Source organism: Mauremys reevesii, unplaced genomic scaffold, assembly GCF_016161935.1.
Source record: "Mauremys reevesii isolate NIE-2019 unplaced genomic scaffold, ASM1616193v1 Contig53, whole genome shotgun sequence".
Classification (NCBI taxonomy): Eukaryota; Metazoa; Chordata; order Testudines; family Geoemydidae; genus Mauremys; species Mauremys reevesii.
In genome coordinates, this window is record NW_024100866.1 from 189542 (window position 1) to 209037 (window position 19496).

At 49.5% G+C, this 19496-nt stretch overlaps 1 protein-coding gene and 1 long non-coding RNA gene across 2 annotated transcripts in view; one reads left to right on the forward strand and one right to left on the reverse strand.

The window, feature by feature from the left end:
• Positions 1–19496, forward strand: part of LOC120394381 (antigen WC1.1-like) — a 181434-nt gene that overhangs the window by 84697 nt on the left and 77241 nt on the right. The window lies entirely within an intron of this gene.
• On the reverse strand, positions 5895–19285 carry LOC120394379. The gene is made up of 6 exons (XR_005592268.1): positions 19127–19285; positions 18332–18427; positions 17557–17661; positions 16195–16289; positions 14618–14768; positions 5895–7747 (listed from the first exon to the last, which is right to left on the reverse strand). It is a non-coding gene; the product is annotated as an uncharacterized LOC120394379 (long non-coding RNA).

Consider the following 19496-nt stretch of genomic DNA (forward strand, 5'->3'; position numbering starts at 1 on the left):
CAGGGGCCCGATGTAAAGGTCTGGAAGGCCAGGGGCAAGGGGTGGGCGGGGAGCACCTTCCTGCAGGACCCAATCTGGGAAAGCCCAAGAGATGGCTGGTAAGGCTGTCTTCTCCTCTGAGAGTACGTGTCAAGGGGTATGAGGGGTGGAGAGCCCCATGCACTGATCTAGCACCCAGGAATCCACCCAGTCCCCCTGGTTGTAGTCCAGAAGGTCTCCAATCCTGGTGGTTCCTGCCAGGAACAGCCTCTGGCACAATGATGAGGACTCCAAGAAGGCCTGCACCTACTGAAATTCAGGAGGCAGGCAGGTGCAAGCCTGCCCATGTCTGAAGGCCCATCCCCCAGCCTAAGGGGACGAGCTACTGGACCCAGGTTTCAAATAATTACAGAGGACAACTAATGAATAACAGGGTCAGGAGTGAGGGTCACAGGTACAAAATCAGGGATCTGGAAGGGGACACCAAGCAGGGAAACTCAGACAGTGATACTGCTCCTCGAAGGTATCTAGGCAGCCAGGGGACACCACCTGGAGGAACTCTGCCTGGACAGGTGAACTGAGGGAGGAATGGAAGTAGCCCCCACAGTCACAGAGCACCCCCTCATCCAGCATGCTCTTCCTGGCATTATAGATGGCCACCTTGGCCAGTGCCAGGAGATGGTTCACGAGGAGGTCTAGTGATTTCATGAGGATATGGACTGGGTGTGCATAAATCAAAAAGTGTGGGGGGAGGAAGTGTGGTCAGAACCTTAGGAGAAAGTTCTGGAAAAGGGGCTGCAACCTGGCACACTCCAAAAAACATGCACCAGGGTTTTCCTCATACTGCAAAAAGGGCAGGCATCAGTGACAGGGGTGAACCGTGCAGGTATATGCCTGTGCTCATGAAATGTATGGCATACAAGCATCTACAGATGTGTCCCTTCCAACCCAGGGATACCTGTCCCACATCCCCTGGAGTAAACACACACACACCAGAATAGTACAAGGAATATAGGAAAGGGAAATACTTCACCACAGAGGGATGAATGGAGAAAAACAACAGGGGGGAAGATAGGAGGAGCAGTAAAACAGGGTTACATCCAGCACAAGGCCCCAGTGGTACCACAGTCTGAAAGGGGCAGACACTGAGCAAGGAGTCCTGGGCAAGGTTCCAGTCTGGCAGTGAGTCTTCGGTGCCAGTAAAGTTTCCCCAGCAAACCCCCACGATGTCCTCACAGAGCAACAACCTCCTCAGTTAACTAGCTACAGCCTCCCTCTTTATTCCCAATGCAAAGTCACAAGCCCCAGTACTCACAGCCCCATACAGCTCTGGGTCAGGCTCTGGTTTGTCCTTCTCAGGTGACTCCTGCCCGACACAGTGCTCCTCCTGGCTCCAGTCCTTGGGTGGCCCCAGTCAGCCGCTTTGTCCCTCCGAGGCTCCAGGCTAGTTCTCTGCTGCTGCTTTACACAAGGGCCTGCTCGGTGTAGCCGTCTTGTCTGGAGCTACAGACATACCCGCCCTGTCGCTCTCCCACTCCCCAAGCCCCTGAAGCAACATGCACTTCTGCTTCAGAACAAGGTTTTAAAGGGGCTATCAGGGTTCCCTCCCCACTCTGAACTATAGGGTACAGATGTGGGGACCTGCATGAAAGATCCCCTAAGCTTATCTCTACCAGCTTAGGTTAAAAACTCCCCCAAGGCACAAATTCTTCCTTGTCCTTGGAACAGTAGCGCTGCCAACACCAAGTGAGTTAGACAAAGATTCAAGGAAAAGAACCACTTGGAGTTCCTGTTCCCCCCAAATCCCCCCAAGCCCCTTCACCCCCTTTCCTGGGGAGGCTTGAGAATAATATACCAACCAAATAGGTTAACAAAGTGGGCACAGACCAGCCCTTGGGTTTTTAGGACACTAAAAACCAATCAGGTTCTTAAAAGATGAATTTTATTATAAAGAAAAAGTAAAAGAAGCACCTCTGTAAAATCAGGATGGAAGGTAATTTTACAGGGTAATCAGATTCAAAACACAGAGGATTCCCCTCTAGGCAAAACTTTAAAGCTGTAAAATAAATAAATAAATAAAAATCAGGAGTAAACCTCCCTCTTAACCTAGGGAAAATTCACAAGCTAAAACAAAAGATAATCCAATGCATTTCCTTCCAGTTACTTATAATTTGTAATCTTAGATGTTTAGTTCAGATATGGCTTTAGGAGATGTATTTCCCCTGTCCTGGTTCCTTGCTGACCCAGAGAGAACACACAAAAATAACAAAAACTAAAAATCTTCCCCACAGATTTGAAAGTATCTTCTCCCCACATTGGTCCTTTTGGTCAGGTGCCAGCCAGATTATTTGAGCTTCTTCACCCTTTACAGGTAAAGAGGGATTTTATGCTACCCTTAGCTGTGTGTTTATGACAGGGGCCATGCTCTCTGAACTCCAAGGGCATTACACTGGCAAATAATTAACTAAAGAATGTTAAGTAATTAACACTAGAACTACTGTATTTGTTAGAGTTTGAAAACAGACTAAGAACAAATAGGAACAGAATTCCTAAAGAATATTCAGCAGACACTGCAATTCATGATTTTCAGTGTATTCTCAAGAGATACGTTATATGTTGTTTTTATGACTGAGTCCCACCAATAGTGCACAAGACTGCCCAATGGCTTTGTGCTCTGTGATTGCCTCAGACTAGTGTTGTTAGTCTCTAACTTTCAGGAGCACTAATATTCAATCACAAAAACAATGTAATATCTACAGGAGAAAGAGATCCCCATCTCTTACACCTTATACATTTAGGGATGAATTCATGAAATTTAATATCATTATGTGCACATACCTGTTGAAACACTGTTTCCAACAGAATGTTTACATAGTTGTCTGGAAGCATATTGTTTGCCTACTTTTCAAAGCCAATTTCTATTCAATCTATATAGCTGCACACATGAAATTTCAGACAAAAATACAGATGCACAAAAAAATTTCAGGCAGGCTATTATTTACTGTTTGTATCCCAGAAGTACCTAGAGGCCACAATTGGTGCTTGATGCTGTTCTAATGCAGAGCGAAAAGGCAGTTCCTCCCTAGAAGAACATACATCAAAATTGAAGCTAAGACGCAACAAGTAATTGTAACAACAATTGAAAAGAATGAGGGATAAATAATGAGGGTAAAAGTAACAAGATTACGAGTTTACAGTGGCCAACTATGTGCACGGATGGACAGTTTTGAGTTGGTTCATGTCTTTAATATAATTAAGTAAGATAAATATCAGAAGTTCCTGCTGGAGACATCTGCTTAGCTGTAATCAGTTTGCTACTTACCACAGGCGTCTGGAAGAAGTTGGTCTTAAGAAGCTATTTGGAGGAGCACAGTGTAATGGATTTATGGATTAGTTTAGAGGGAGTGACCCTGCATAAGAGTCAGAATGGAAGAAAATGGGAAGGTGCTTGTGTGACAGGTGAACTAATGGATGATAGGGGCTGACAGCATTGGCAGAGCAGAAGAGGCAGGGTTGGATACAAGAGTAGACAAGTGGGGAAGGTTTAGATTGTGAAAGGCCCATAAATGAGGAACAAAAAACTTGTATATGATGTATTCTATGGGACTCGAGAAGGGGACTGACATTGTCACTGTGACAGGTCAAAAAGGTGACTTTGCAACATCATTTTGACTGGACAGGAGAGTGAGGTGGGTGTCAGGAAGGTCCGAGAGGACGCAGATAAGCACCGGAGAGAATTTTAGTCATGTAGACTGAGGGAATAGGCCTGATAATGGAAATATGAGGGAGGAGGAAGTGGCAAGGCTTTGATACAGCTTGGCTGCATGGCTGTAGAGACGGTGAAGAGTCAGAGAAGACTCATGATGAGTCTGAGTGACAGGAAGGATGGTAGCACTGTCAATGGTGACTGAGAATGCAGTGGAATCTCCAGAGGAATGAAAGGAGCTCAATTTTAACCAAGTTACAATGAAATAAACAGTAAACTATCCACAAGGAGATGATAGAGAGACAGGCCAAAATGCAAGACTGTGGAGAGGAATCAGGTCAGGAATGGATTTCCAAACAACTGAATTTGTGTCCAGGTGTCGGTTCATTGCAGTCTCACTTCCATTGAAGAAAAAGAAAGTTTTTTCATTTGCTTCAATGGAAGGCTCTTGCTTTCCCATTGCTTTGCTGTTCAATTTGGCAAGCCTGTGCAGGGACTGGGGACACTGTGCTCCTCTTTGTAAATTGGCGAGTACCATATCAGAAACTCATTTACAGTATGAGGCCATTTGGGACCTACCCCAAATTAGGCACTTCCATGACTGTGAAGAGGCACTCTCTCTTTGGGGAGTACAGAAAGGCATGGAGCTGTCCAGCTGATGTGACACTCAAAAATTGCAAGTGGGAAATGCACAAAATCGGCTAGACTTGCCCTTTGCTTTAGTCTTTCTGATATTAGATACAGAATGAGCTGACATTGCACAGCCTGTTTGGTAAATAGGAACCTCCCACAAAACAAAGTCAACTGGTTTGGCCCTGCCTGATACTAGCAAGTTTGTTGCTAATCACAAGATTTCTCACAGTGACACTAATATGATGCAGTAACAGCTTAGAATTGTGTAGTGGTCCAGGTTTAAACAGTCCTTGGTGGAGGACTAGAACTGGGGTCTGTAAACTAGATACTGTGATCCCTCTGCTATAGAGTCATTCTGACGGCTTTTTGGCCCACTGACTATTTAAGTATTTCATACAAAGTGAAGCAGTTTCATCAGATGAGATTAAGAAAGCCCCTCCTCCAACTCTCCCTGTAGCTCAGTGCTTAGCATTGTCACTTGAGCAGTGAAAAACCTGGGTTCAAATGTTTGCTCTGAGACAAGAAGAGGTGGGATTTGAATCCTGGTCTCCCACAGCCAGGCTGAATGCTTTAAATACTGTGTATAAAAGGGTATCACAACCTCCAAGTTGCCTTATCTTTTCCCCCCTTCAGACAGGGCTGACCTGGGTTAAACACCTAATTCCAGGGGAGGGTTCACAGCTGTGACTCCCAAGTAGCATTAAGTGGACTGAAGCCCAACTCTCTACTCAACATTTGCTACTGGCTAGCTTCAGCAGCCTCCCACTCAGCTTCTGTGAAGCCCATTCTTAGGTGCTCAACGCTCGACATCCATTTATAGGGAGCTTGTGTACCTGAGTCAGGGCTGAAGATTCCACTAAATACCTAAAGTTAGGTGTTGCAACACTGAACCGAAGTCCTCTTTGTGGATCTAGCGCCACAGTGGATTTTGCTCCTTAAACTGTGATGCCATATAGAGTGGCCTTTTATGCCTGTGAATAGGGCAACCCTTGGGAATTAATGGGATGCCACCCCAAAATATGTGAAGCAAGAAATGCTCTGCTGTCTTTTAGCTTTTTATAGTTAAACAAACCCTCAGCTGAACTATTGTGAATTCTTTAAAGGCCCATGCTCATGGATCAGATTACTGCACCAGTGATGGCTGGCTTTCACATTCAGTTCACACACTTTCAGGAAACAGATGCAGATACCTGGTAAGTGGCAGCATCTGACTTAAAAATGTGTCATCAGCCTCAGACTTCTCAAGTAACATCTCATCTTGGTGGAAAATGTTAATCTAACTGGGGAACATATTTCAATGAGTGGAAATAAAGTCCCTCCTCTAGTTACTGACATACTGATTCACACCTTTGTGTTGTTCCAGGAACTCTTAAACACTCTAAGCCCAAAGGAATATGATTTCTGTTTCCAATATCATTTGCTCAAGCTGGCTTCTTGCTGCATCCCAACGTTTCCCAGCTGTTGTGCAATGACAAACAACTATAGGGTTTGGATTTTTATAACACTTTATTAAACAACAATTAATCATTCACTTCTACTGATCCAGATTATAAGAAGACAAAGATAGCATTGATAAAAGAAAACCAGCAAACATTTACTGCATTTTCATAACTGTACATCTCATTTGTGACATGATTACAGTACAGATATTGATAAAAATCTTGTAAGTGGCATTTTAAAAATAAAGAGCATATGACTTTGTCCCAACTTCAGTATTCTGTAACTGATAGATCACGTGCCAGATTCACCCCCGATGTAAGGTAATTGATGCCAATGGAATTATACTGGCAATTAATTTGGCTCCTTGTTTTCAGAGGGTTTTTGAAAGGTGCTAATGGAGATCACAGTAAATTGCAGACTAAATGGACTCCAGGACTAAATGGAGCATGTAGGATGGCATAGCTTATGTTCTACTGCAGCATATGCCATATACCAAGGGACTGCTTTCATTGGGCTTTGGGTCAGGCCCCCAGGACACAGTGCTAAGAAAATGAAACCGTCAAAAAATAGTTAATATGTTTTTTTCATGAAGTGCAGCTTTAGGAAAGTAATGCATTGGAGCCCTGCCATCTAAAATACATTGATGGGTTGCAAGAAGGAGCCAAGGCAACTGTTTCCACAGTTCATCTTAACCAATGGCTGCTCTTTAAAGATCAAGTCCTAATTCTCCTCTAATTTTAATCTTTTAGTAATTATTTGAGGCCAATGCTTAATATGATATTTATGGCCTTGCATACTTTGAGCAATGACAACAAAACAGTTCAGTTTTCATGTGTTATCCAAATATAGACTTTCCTCCAAATGCACATCAGTATGTGAGCAATCTATCATGATACATGTTCTGTCCGTCACTAAGTCATCTATTTAATCTATGTTTATAGCAGAGGCATTTCTAGTGCTCCTGTTGCCATTGTAGCTAAACACCAGTTAAAAAGCTATGAACCTAATCTTGCACCCAATTGTTACCAGGCATAGAGCTTATTATCCTTCAGTGGGACAGCTCATGGTAAGAAGCCTTATCTCCAGGAGCTACTCTTGGTAGGAATAGGCCCTCATTTAACATCCACATTGTCCAGAGGGATATAAAAATCGGACTTTCTGTGATCTCTAGTTGTTGTGTATATTCATATCAGTGTAACACAGGTTGAAAAATAAGATTGTATTTAACAAGGTAGCCATCATTGTAAACGTACAGGACTCGGTCTGAGGGGTTATAGTTGATACTTTGAATTGTTTCTAACATTTTATCCATAATTATGCTAATTTTACCTTCCTGTTCAGTGTTTGTGTCGTATGTGTAAAATATTTCCTCTTTCTGAGTGTGGACAGGTCTTGTGGCATATAGAATACCACATATGATGAAAGCGCTGGAAATGGACGGCTTGTACTGCCTTGTATTCCAAGTATGGAGCACATCAAATGTGGTCTCATTGAGTTTGCTAATCATAATGTTCCCTGTGTTGTCCTCAGTTGAATAAATACCCACAATCCACTTTCATCCACAGCAAAGTCCATATCTTGCCACTCAACACCAGCATAAGAGAAACGGTTACCATAAGTAGCATTCGGCAGAGTTTTCCTCACAGCCAATGTGTTTGTGTTTTAATCGAGCTTGCCCATATCTCTTGATTTAGATACATTCTAATACATGAAGTTATTGTCAACGGTGGTGCCACTGCCTTCCCCATATTGAATTTTTAACTCTCTAGCATTTTTAATAGCAGCAAATCATCATAGGAATTATGAAGTCTGTAATATTCTAAGAGTCTCCCATCCGTGTTCAAAGGTGCAGCCCAGTATAGGTCCTTCTGCAGAGTCCGAAGAGAGTAATCCCTACCCAGGAACCATATGTGAAGGAAAATCCTCTCCAGTTCAGCTGTACAACATAGGGCTGGCTGATATTCACAATTCCACCATGACCACAGCTGCCTGTAAGCAAAGAGAAAATGCAGGTTTTTCAAATGGCATGATTAGGAGAGAGGATTTAGTGTGTGCGCTTTATAAGAATCAGCATTGTTGCAAGAACAGAAATACATATTTTTGTCAAAGATTTTCCTTGCACCATGTAAACAGCACATGGATTTCAGTTCTGTAGCAGTTCCAGTCTGACTGAAATACAGTGGTCATACCACTAGAACTGGGTTCATACTGAAAAAACAGCCAACAATCCAGCAACACATTTCAGAGATCTCAGTTTTTAGTCGGTCCTCACTTGCAGTAAATAAGTGATTAGCTTCTGTTTCAGATAAGTGACCAGTTTTCTGTTTCCACTTATTCTATGCTTTCCACTCTGCTGGGCTGGGAAATCACATAGAAAATATAATTTCAGAAGCATTTTAGGTCATTTTCTCCTGCAATGGAGCACAGTTCTGGAAATATGGGAAACAAGAAGGAACATCTTTGTCTCACTGTACCTCCGTGAGTTTTAGAAAGTGGAGGGAGAATTAGCAGCACTAGTTCAGGAGGCTCATTTCAGATTACCAAGCTACTGTCAAAATAACCACTTTAAAACAATACTTCAGAGAGCCTTTCATCTGAGGCTATCAAAGCAATTCAGATATTAATGAGCATAGCCTCACAACCAGGGGCGGTTCTAGAAATCGGGCTGCCCCAAGCAGCGCGGAGCGCTGCGCCGCCCTTCCCCGGTCCCGCGGCGGGTTCCCTCTTCCCGCGGCTCCGGTTGAGCTCCTGCCGGCATGCCTGCGGCAGGTCCACCGGAGCCCGGGACGAGCGGACCTGCTGCAGTCATGCCTGCGGGAGCTCAACCGAGCCGCGGAAGACGGGACCCGCCGCAGTCATGCCTGCGGCAGGTCCGCTGTTCCCGGCCCGTGGACCTGCCGCAGGCATGCCGGCGGGAGCTCCACCGGAGCCAAATGCCGCCCCCCGGGAAATGGCCGCCCCAAGCGCCTGCTTGGCGCGCTGGTGTCTAGAGCCGCCCCTGCTCACAACAGCTCTATAAAGTGGAGGTAAATATCCTCCGTTTACATGTGAGGTAACTATAAAGTGACCATACAACCTATTTCAATCACGATAGTCTTGGTTTTTCTTATGATGCCCCAGGGTAACTGAAATATCCTGGTTTGTTTTTGTTTTTTCATTTCATTAGCCAAAATATTTGTTTTTTTATAGCTACACGATGCTTGTTCAAGATGTATTGCTGGCTGAGTAGCATTTGCACTGTTTATTGAGAACAAACAGCCCGTGGAATGACCTTTCAGGGTAATGAACAATGTCTGGAATGAAGAGAACTTGAATGAAAGTAAACGCTATCAAAGCTGTTCCTTTGCTCTGAGCGACTGTTGATGACACTTGTTCAATGTTTCACAATCAATGCAGAACACTAAAGTATTGGAAAAAATCCTCCACTCCAAAATATGCAGGTCTCCCTGGGTCAGAAGCTGACAGTGGTGACACCAGCACACTTAAAAATAAAAGTTTCCTTTTGCCTGACTCTTTGCAGCGCTAAAAGATGTCCCCATGAACATGTGCCAGTTTTTTCCCTTTAAAAGCATGGTCATCTGAGACACACATGCTAAGTGACCTGCACAGTCACACAGCAAGTGAATGGCAGTGCCAAGACTCGAACCAACATTCCCTAACTCAAAGTCAGGTGCTTTAACCACTAGACGTTGCTCCCTCTTAGAGGTGAAGTAATGTTTACCCGCCAAGACCTGAGTTTTATTTTTCTATTAATTGATCAATTCAGGGCAACAGCTGATGATATCAAATCAGTGCAGAGATTGCACATGCTCTAGTGCAGGGGTCTCAAATAATGCGGGTTATTTTCTGCTGCCCGCAAGCTCCTCAAAGCCCCCCTGCCCTCCCCCAGCATTTACCTAGAGCGGCTCTGGCCCAGCGTGCACCGGGGGCAGGGCAGGCGCTGCGGGAAGAGGAAAGAACCTGGGGTAGGAGAGGCGCAGGGGTGTGTGTTGATCTTGCTTCAGGCACCACCCCCAGCAGCTCCCATTGGCAGGTCCCCCCCCCCCCGCCCCCAGAAGTCTCAGTTCCCTGCCAATGGGAAATGCTGGGGGCAGTGCCTGCTCCTCTCCTCCCCCACATTCCAGCTGCTTCCCGGAGCGGCACGGGGGCAGGGCAGGGCAGGGCAGGCAGGCAAGGAGCCTGCCCTGCCCCCCAGTGTGTGCCGGGCCAGAGCCCGCCCCCCGAGCCCCTCCTGCAGTTGAACCCCCCCGCCCTGAGCCCCTTGCCACCCCTGCACCCCTACTCCCTGCCACACCCCTCATGCACCCCAACCCACTGCCCTGAGTCCCCTGCCGCACCCTGACACCCTGCCGTATCCTGCACCCTGACCCCGTCCTGAGCCCCCTGCTGCACCCCTCCTGCACCCCAACCACCTTCCCTGAGCTGCCTGCCGTACCCTGCAACCAACCCCCTGCCCTGAGCTCCCTGCTGCACCCCTCCTGCACCCCAACCCCCTTCCCTGAGCCTCGTGCCGTACCTTGCACCTGACCTCCTGCCCTGAGACCCCTGCTGCACCCCACACCTCTCCTGCACCCCAACCCCTTTCCCTGAGCCTCCTGCCATACCCTGCACCCTGACCCCCTGCCCTGAGCCCCCTGCTGCACCCCACACACACCCTGCACCCCCTGCGGGCACGGAGGGGGTGGGGTTGGGGTGGAGATTTTGGGGAAGGGGTTGGAATGGGGGCAGGGAAGGGGTGGGAAGAGGCAGGGCAGAGGCGAGGCCTCATGGAAGTGGTGGAGTGGGGACAGGGCCAAGGACGGTGGGGGGAAGGTGTCAGTAATGCAGCCCTCGGGCCAATGTACTAGTCCTCATGTGGCCCTCGTGGTCATTTGAGTTTGAGACCCGTGCTTTATCCCAAAGTGAAAGGGAACTTTTTTGCAACTGGCTTTTAAATGTATGGGAGGGTTATTGAAAGGTATATGGAGGCAAACTTGGTTTGCTGTGTTTATAAAGCTGCTGGTTTGTGTGTGAGAGAGGTCTGTGCAAGGCACAGGTGTAGGGTTTTTTTAAGTACTTGGTTTGTTTTAAAGCAACAGGGTTTATTACTGTGCAAAAGTGGTTTAAAATGGATTTTAAAAGCAGTTTGTTTTTTTATTCTACAAAATGAGATGTATTTTAAATAAATGTTTGTGAGTTTTTTGTTTGTTTGTTTGTTGTTTTTTGTTTTAAGTGGTAGAAATAAACTCAAAACGTGTGTTGTACAGCCTGAAATGAATTATTTGTTTTAAAGCTATGACTTTTTAAATAGAAAAACACCCTAATGAATATTTAGTTTTTAAGTTTACAAGACAGTGTCCTGTGTTTTATAATAATGTTGTTTGCTCCACAGTATGGTCAAAACATGAGAGATCCTTAGACCAGAGGGCAAACAAGCTCCAAAGAAAAAGGAAAGAGACAGCTGCAAAAGAAAATTCACCAGCATCAGTGACTCATGGATGGATGAAGCCCAGTAAATATATTTTGCTTATTGGTTTGGTTGCTCTATGAGGTTTTGTATTTTAAGTAAATACATAGGTGTGGGTGAGAAAGATGATAAAGTTCAGTTTTGTAAAATGGTTCCCCCTCCCCCCCATAGGCAGTTTTCTGACAATGCTGTAGTCAGAGCTACAAGGACACCTCCTCCAGAACTGCCAACGAACCAGGGCCGTCTCTGCTTTGAGACTTTTAACAAGGCAAAACAGCACAAGAATGCAGATGAAGCATCCGGGCAGTTCAAACCTCATATACGTCAAACCCAAGGGCAAGACAAGACTCTGGTAAAAAACAACCACAACTCCAGTTCCTCAGCGGCCACTGCCACACCAAACCCTGAGAAAACTGTGAGCGAAAACGCCCACCTTCACAAACCCAGAGCACGGACGCTAGGTCTTCTGAACATGCACAAAAACACACACATTCACAAACCCGGAGCATGTGCTCTAGGGGCTCTGAACATGTGCAGAACCACACACATTCACAAACCCAAAGCATGCTTAAAACAGCCCTGGGGGAAGGTTGTGGCTGGTTGCTGCTAAGCTGGGCTGATTGGGAAGTGGCTGCAGCTGGGCCACACCCCAATCAGGCCCAGCTGGTCCCTATAAAAGGCTGTGAGCCAGAGGCCCAGAAGAACTCTCTCTTCATTCAGAGAGAGAAGGGCCTGGTGGTAGAGAGCTAGAGACAGAGTACATGAGTGGAGTAGGGCTGGGGACGGGCTGAGGAGCTGGGGCGCTCCAGCCTGGAAAGCCCCAGGCTGTGGCCTAGCAGAAGGCCAAGGGGTACCGGAGGTTGCAAAGGGCAGCCCAGGGGTAGGCCAAGACAGCAGGTCCAAACCCTCCTTGCCAGTGATGAGTAGGCTGATACTGCAGTCTGCCCCAGGGCATGGGGGCTAGATGATGACTGGCAGTAGCCTGATACTGAGGTGAGGTGAGAATAATGGGTGGGGGTTCTCCAGGGAGAGGAGACCCTAGGACTGAGGGGTTACTGCCAGGGGGCAGCATCCCAGGTAAAAGGGCACCGGGGTCCAGGGAGGGACACGGGGGCCAGAGGACAGACAGATCACCCACCTTCAGAGGGCGCTCTGGAGCTGGAATGAGCTATTTCCCAGAAGTCACCAACACGAGGTGCCGCAGGGGTGGGTCCACTCATCTACAGACTGACAAACCAGTCTCCCAAAACCATAAGCTCATCACAGCTCCCCTCTATTCTATATTCTAGTGTTTGGGAAGAGTTTGATGCTTCATTCAGAAAACTGATGGATGCTTATCCTCGGGGGGGCTAAAAGAATGGCATTCTGAAAAGAATTGGGAAAAATATGACACTTTGTTCAGAACACTGGTGAACTCTGTATCCTCAAGGGGCCTAACAAATGACCGCAACACGCTTACTGGATGCTGAAATGAGTCTGTTCTTCAAAGAACTGACTTAGCCAAATACTAAAAGGCTAAACTTTACAGTGTCATGCTTCAAAGGTACCTAATGTACATGAAGCAGAGCGATGCGGATAAAGTGAAAATCAGTCTGTTTCTACCAGAACAGGAACAGAATGTAACTGCTAAACCCCCAGAAACACCAAAGACCTCAGACTCTGTTGCTCAGGAGGTGTTGGATAATGTGAATAAGCGTTATAAGAAAAATGCATTAGTATTGCTAAATAAGCTGGGCCAGGATAAAAATATCTCTTCATGGAATGATAAAGGGGCTTTTGTGAACAAAGACTCTGTGGTTAATGGTTCTAACATGCTCGACTTAGTCAGGGCCATCACCCAGACACGCTCTGTTCCTAGCAGACATGTACCTAAAGAATGAGATGTGTTTATCAAAGACCCTTGGGTACTAAGACAAACTCTGAAGTTCTCACGGGGGTGGTGAAGGAGTCCATGTTTCCTCTCAGCAGCCTTTCCACAATTTCTAAAACACATGTCCTTGGTAAGAGATGGCCTCCTCTGTGTGGCACTGGGACTTATGGGGTAATGCTGCTGCAGAGGGTTTTGGGAGGAGTTCTTAGTGGAGTCATACGGCCCACTTCTGGACGGGTCACCCGGAACTCACCCTGATTGGTCAAAATCTCCTCTTGGGGTGGTCCTACCAGGGCAAAACCCATCCTAATTGGTAGAGGGTAGTGGGGGGAGTTCTTAGAGGGGTCACAGGACACACTTTGCTTCCGGTCATGCGGCCAACTTGACCCTGGAAATAATACTCCAATGGGGCGGGACTTCTGGTGACAGGTAAGAAGGACTAAGCGGTCATGGGACGGGGTTAGCATTTGATTGATGGTAGGGTCCTTATACTACTGCCAAGTGGCCGAGTCAAGAATGGTTGAGTATGTCCAGGCAGAACCAGAACCAAGGTCCAAGTCCAAGTCAGAGGTCAAAGCCCCATGGTCAGACCAAAGATCAGCCAAGTCCATGCCAAGTGAAGTCCAGATACAGGTCGAAGGTCAAATCAGGATAATCAAAATCCGAGGGGTTGGAGAAGATCAGAAGGAGGAGGCAATGCTGGAGAGGGTGGGTGGAGGATGAAGAAACTGGAGGGCAGGGCAGGGGGTACATGCAGACAGGAACGAGGATGACTTACTTGAGTCCTAGAGACCCCTCACCGGGGGACTCCCTTCCTAGCAATAACAGAAGGACAGCAGGATGACAAAGATGTCTCTGATCCTGGGGTCCAAGCCAAGGGGAGCTCCCATCCAGGCTATGTGCCAGGATGCCATCACCCTCCCTGTTCATTTCACACTCACCGACCCTCTAGCCGGAGGGGAGAATAAAGGGCAGAAAGTGAAGGTGCCCCTGGGGGAAAGGCTCTAGGCTGGGACCCAGTCCACTTCCCAGATCTACACCCAGGATTGTGTGACAAGGACCACAGCCCTTCCTCTACATCTCAGTTCCCACCTGCCAGATGGGGAGGATCCTTCCCTGACCCAGAGTGTTAAGGGGGAATTTCATTCCTGGCTGGGAAGGAATGAAACTCAGATACCAGGTGGGTGGACTGTGCCCCAGGTAGGGGGTGGTCAGACATTTGCTGCATCAGGGTGACACGGGCCATGGAAAAGTCTGAGCAGTGACGACAGGTGAGGGGCTCCATGTCAGGCCACCCCTCCCAGACTGCAATGCTATTGAGCATAATCCCTGGTTCTGTGGATGCTCTCATTTCTGGGCCAGCCCCACAGCCTGGACAGCCTGATTCTTCTGAACCAGTATCTGGCCTGGCCCCAGCTCCAGGGGTCAGGGTGGGGCATGGTGATGAGAGTGAGGTGCTCGGCCTTTGTTTCTCTCAGTGCTGTGGGCTCTATGGCCACTTACCCTAGCCCTTCTCCCCAGGCAAAGTGAGACAGAGTAGTACCTGTGGCAGGGAGTGGGAGCTTCTGGTCATGCAAAGGGGGGCCCCTTCAAGGCTGTCCCACGGAGCACAGCCCCTGCAGTGCTTTGGGCACCTGGCGCAAGCGCCTGATGTTAAATAGCTGGGCCATGACCTTCGATGTAATGTCCTCCCGCTGCAAGGGAACAAGGATCAATCAGAGACTCGGACACCCACGAGAATGAAGGGTATTAATGGCACTGGGAGCCAGAAAAATTTTCTCCCCAACCCTCCCCATGTCTGAGGGACGGATTCCCCCACCCAACCTCCGAGACAAAATCTTGTCTCTTCTCTTCTGACTTCCAACCCCTTTCCCACCATTGTGAAATGAACTCCTGGCCTCAGTCCTCTCAGTCCTCCCATGTGAGAGCTGTTCTACCTCCCAACCCAGCGGGAATCCAGCTCCACTCCCCAGAATCCCCTCAGCCACCCTCGCCCCCTCCAGCTGAATGGTTGGGAGGCTTTGGGCAGTAGTGCCGTGGGATGAAAGGAAGTGGACACCTTTCCCCAAGGGATCCCCCAGTCCTTAACATGATGCCATGGACAGTAGCTCTGGTGAATGGGGCACTTAAGCAGCCTCTGCTGACTGACTTCTCCAGTTCTCCCAGAGCACTAGGAACTGGCCTGAGGCCCTGAGGGGTAGAAAAGGCTCACAGAGGTGGCTAGGGGAGTTGGCAGCCCCTAGCATGAGCAATGGCAGTGTGTCGTGTTGATGTGACACCTGTTAGGAAATAGCCTTGCTGGGAGCTGGGTCTGCCCTGCTTTGAGCTGCTCAGGGGACAAGCTGGCACCTACCAATGGCACCTGCCTGGGTTCATCCTCTCCTTGCTCCCTGGTCAGCGCATGGGGATGGGATGGGAGTGATTTTCAATGGCCTGGAGGTGAAAGGCCCTGAGGGTCCCTCCCCAGTTCATCCCTCTTTGGTTACCTTGTCCCCTATCAGCTGGCCGGCTTCACCTAGGATGGAATATGTGAGCACCAGCCCAGCTTGGCTGACACAGAGCTGAGGGTCGTGTATGGCCAGAAGCGCCGCCTGGAGGAAAGTTTTTCTTTGGTCTTCTGTGAAGGTCTTTCCAAAGACCTAAAGCCAACAGCACTAGAGCCCTTGCAATTGTCCAGAACCAGACTACAAATCCGTCTAGTGTCTCACAAGGTGGATAAGAGTCCTGGGGCAGCCAACCTTTGGGGTCCCATGGACCAAGAACCCCCTTCAGTGAGAGGCTACAGGCACTGAGGCCTCAAATAGCTCCTTCTGGAGCAGGACGCAGGTGTCATGAGATGCTGGAAATGTATCTCCGTACTCTGAAACCCATCTCACACAGACAACAAAGGACACTCTACTGCTCCCAGCAGCGATAGCTCCTGCAGCTCACCTGCTAGAGGTTAGGGATCTTTTAGATCTGGTTAATTCCCACTCCTCACCCCATTGACATTTCCATGAGCCTCACATACTCTGCTGGAAATAAATAGCAGGCTCTTGCCCTGTGTCCAGGACACACTCACTGCAGGGGGAGACAGCTCCACACCTGAGCTGCTGCAATGCACCAGCAGAGAGTCCTTACCTATCCCACCCTGGCCAGGTTTCTATACCCCAGGCGCTCAGGGTCCTGGAGCCCGTCCTGGCACCACAGGTCTGGTGCCTCTCTGGTGTTGAGCCCTGGGGGAGAAAGACACACCCGTTGGGGAGGTTTGGCCTTCCGCTTTCAGTGTCTGTTTCCTTCTGGGTGCACACTGGCCAGGCTCCTCATGGCATCCACGGCCATATGGAATCGCAGGGTCCATACCAGGCAGTTTAGTACCAGAAGGGAGATTTGTTTCAGCCATCACAGTAATAATGTGACCCTTACAGTCATTGTGCTTTGGGAGTTGGTGCCTGTTAATGGTGGTGTCTAATACTGAGAACCCCCCACACCCACTGAAGTCAGGATCTGGCCCTGGCTACCCGACTGGTGACATTCTACCTACAAGCTTTGTGTTTATCCCCTGTGGTCCCTGCTCCTCCCCTGCCCTCATGATGGGCTTTTTCCCTCCACGTGTCTCAAAAGCTCCGTTCTTGTCCTGTCACAAGCTGGCTGCCCCATGGGTGGGCTGATTTCCCTGGGCTGGGGGACAGAGCCGGGCTCTGAGATAAAGCAGCCAATTTCCCTGGCACATTCACACTCATCTCCCTAATTCGGAGAGAGGGGAAGAGAAAGAGTCATCATCTAAGGGGGGATCGGTGTCAGAGAAGGGGGCTTCTTTCTGTAGGGTCCCATTGCCCAGCAGAGGGAGTCTCAAAGGAAGGGCCTTGTTTGCCTTGTTTCTATTGGGGTTCCTCTTCCCCGCTACAGTGGGTCTAAATACAGAGGCCTTAGTTCTATAGGCGTCCCAATGGCCAGCTGGAGCTAGTCTCCGAGAGACTCGTTTCCATGGGGTCCCATTGCCCAGCTGGGTTTCTTATCCCTCTTTTGGAGCAGGAGCCTCTGCAGCTAATATATCCCACCCCTGGCTTGCCAGCTGATGTCGTTGGCGGGTGACATACATAGAGACCCAGCTGCAGCACAAAGTCGCCTGCCGTGGGGAAGTCGGAGGAGCTCTGGTGGAAGGAGGAGGAGAGGGGAATCCATCAACATTCTCCCTTCAGCTCCCCAGCTCCCCTGGGCCAGAGCTCTGCTCCCACCCCTTGTAGGAGGCGCTGGGGGAGAGGAGCGAGAGCCCTCTTCCTCTCTGCCCCCAAGGGAGCTCGGAGCAAAGGGAGCAGGGCAAGGGCCCTCGCTGAGCACTTGCTGCCTCGCTGCTCCAGAATAACAAGGGCCCTGAGGCCAGGCACGACCCTGCCAGCCAGCGGCCTATGGAACGCAGTCCCTTACAGACCCAGGGGGGACCAATTAGCCAGGGGATGAGGAACTTGAATCTGCAGGATGCTGGGGTCAGAGGTCACTTACGTCAAATCCAGGCAGGGAGGTGGCAAACAGGAGCAGGGCTGTGCTGGTCTATACAGCCCTGGCTCTCTCCTGGGTGTTTTTTGACTGGAGAGAGAGATGGATGTGCTGCGGGAGAAGGAGGCAGGGGAGGGTCAGCGGGCAGGCGTACATGCTCTACAAACGAGCTTCTCCCCCTCCCCAAGGGGCTGAGACTTTGTGCTCAGGGTGGAGTAGCCAAGCACTGGTCGCTGCTGCGCACAAGCTCCTTGTCTCTCCAGGCTGGGACAATGGTCAGTCGTGGGGCTGGTGTATTTGCTCTGAACTCCTGATCCATGAACAGCACGTCAGGATCAAGGCACATGCCCTGGACCCCAGACCCCAGCTGCAAAGGCCTTGGTAGGATGGATGGAACGGCCGTGAGGACAATCCCTCCAGGAACTGCAGTGTCCCTAGGACAGAAGAGCTGATTCCCTGAGGCTCCTCCTGTATCTCAGGGTCTCCCTAGAGAGGAGCCAGTGACTTTTCTCTGAGGCTCATGTCCTGTATCTCACAGAGGTTTCAGTCTCACAGGCCCCCGCCAGGCCTAGTGCTCACTGTTAGTGCTCAATGCAACCGTGCAGAGCTCTGGCTGACAGTCCCAGCTCCTTCCCCCTGCACTGGCAGCTCTGGGAACGTGTGGCCGGCTGGGTCCAAGCAGGGAGGACACAATGGAACCGTGGCTCTTCTAGTCTCTCCTTTGCTGCCCTCCCACAGGGTTCAGGGGCAATTCCACCCCAGACCGTCCCATTCCACTCACCTCCAGGAGGTGCTGCAGCTTCTCCATGGTGGGGGTCTCTGTCAGCCGGCCCCTGAGGATGGTGTCCAGGCTCCACGAATAGCGGTTGTGCAGAGCCTGCCAGAAGAGGGATCACCTGTCAGTTATGGGACATGGGGCTACACCAGTCAGGGGACAATTAGGGGGATTCTCCAGGAGCCCTGGCAAGACTCAAAAGGCACATCCTGGCCTCTCCCATTCACATCACTCCAGGGACACTTAGCAAGAGTTCATGGCCAGATGCCTGCTGCCTCATCAATCCTTGCACTTAGCAGTTGTCTGTGCAGGGCCTGGTACCCAGCAGAGTATGGACCAGCCGAACTGCAATGGGTGGGAGGTAGGATCCCCGGGAGAGTCCAGGCAGGAGATCAGAGAATGAGGAGAGGAGGGAAGGCTGGGATCAGCCACGGAGGGGTAACGCAATCCCCTCTGAACCCCTGATCCATGAACAGCACATCAGGATCAAGGCACATGCCCTGGACCCCAGACCCAACGAGCTCTAGGGCTCAGGACCTCCATGGGGTTGGACAGGGAAAGCCGCCCGCTTCCCGAAACCAGTGTCGCCCTGCACAGACTGGTGTTGTAACTTGGACAGTGTTTGCGGGGACCTTGGCCTGTGTGAGACAAATGTCCCCACTTTGGGGTGCCAGATAACAGAGGAGATGTGTCCCCCCATTGGGGGTGAGGGATTCTCTGGTACAAGACCCCCTGCCTGGGTGGGGATGGAACAAGGAGCAGGACAGACTTGGTGGCAGCGCAGCTGGGGGATTTTTGTACCTCAGCGCTGCCCTGGAGTTGCTGCTGGATCACCATGATGGTATCTTCCTCAGGGGACAAATCCTGCTCCTCCTCCTCCTCCTCAACGCAGTCCTCCTCTTCCTCCTCCTCAGCCCACGACACCTGGGCACTGGGGGTCTCTGCACCAGGGAGGGAAGGAGAAAGTTTTATCCCTTCTGCTGCTGGGGGGATGCAGTGGACAGAGAAGGTTCCATGTTTCCCCTTTCTCTGTAAGGAGCCCCATGGGGTGTATGGGGTGTCCAGGGAGGGGTAGCACCTCTGGTGTAGGGGCATGTCGTGTCCTTTCAGGGCAGCTCGTCCACCTTTGGTCCCCACCTGTCACTCAGCTCTCATCTGTCGCTCCTAGTAG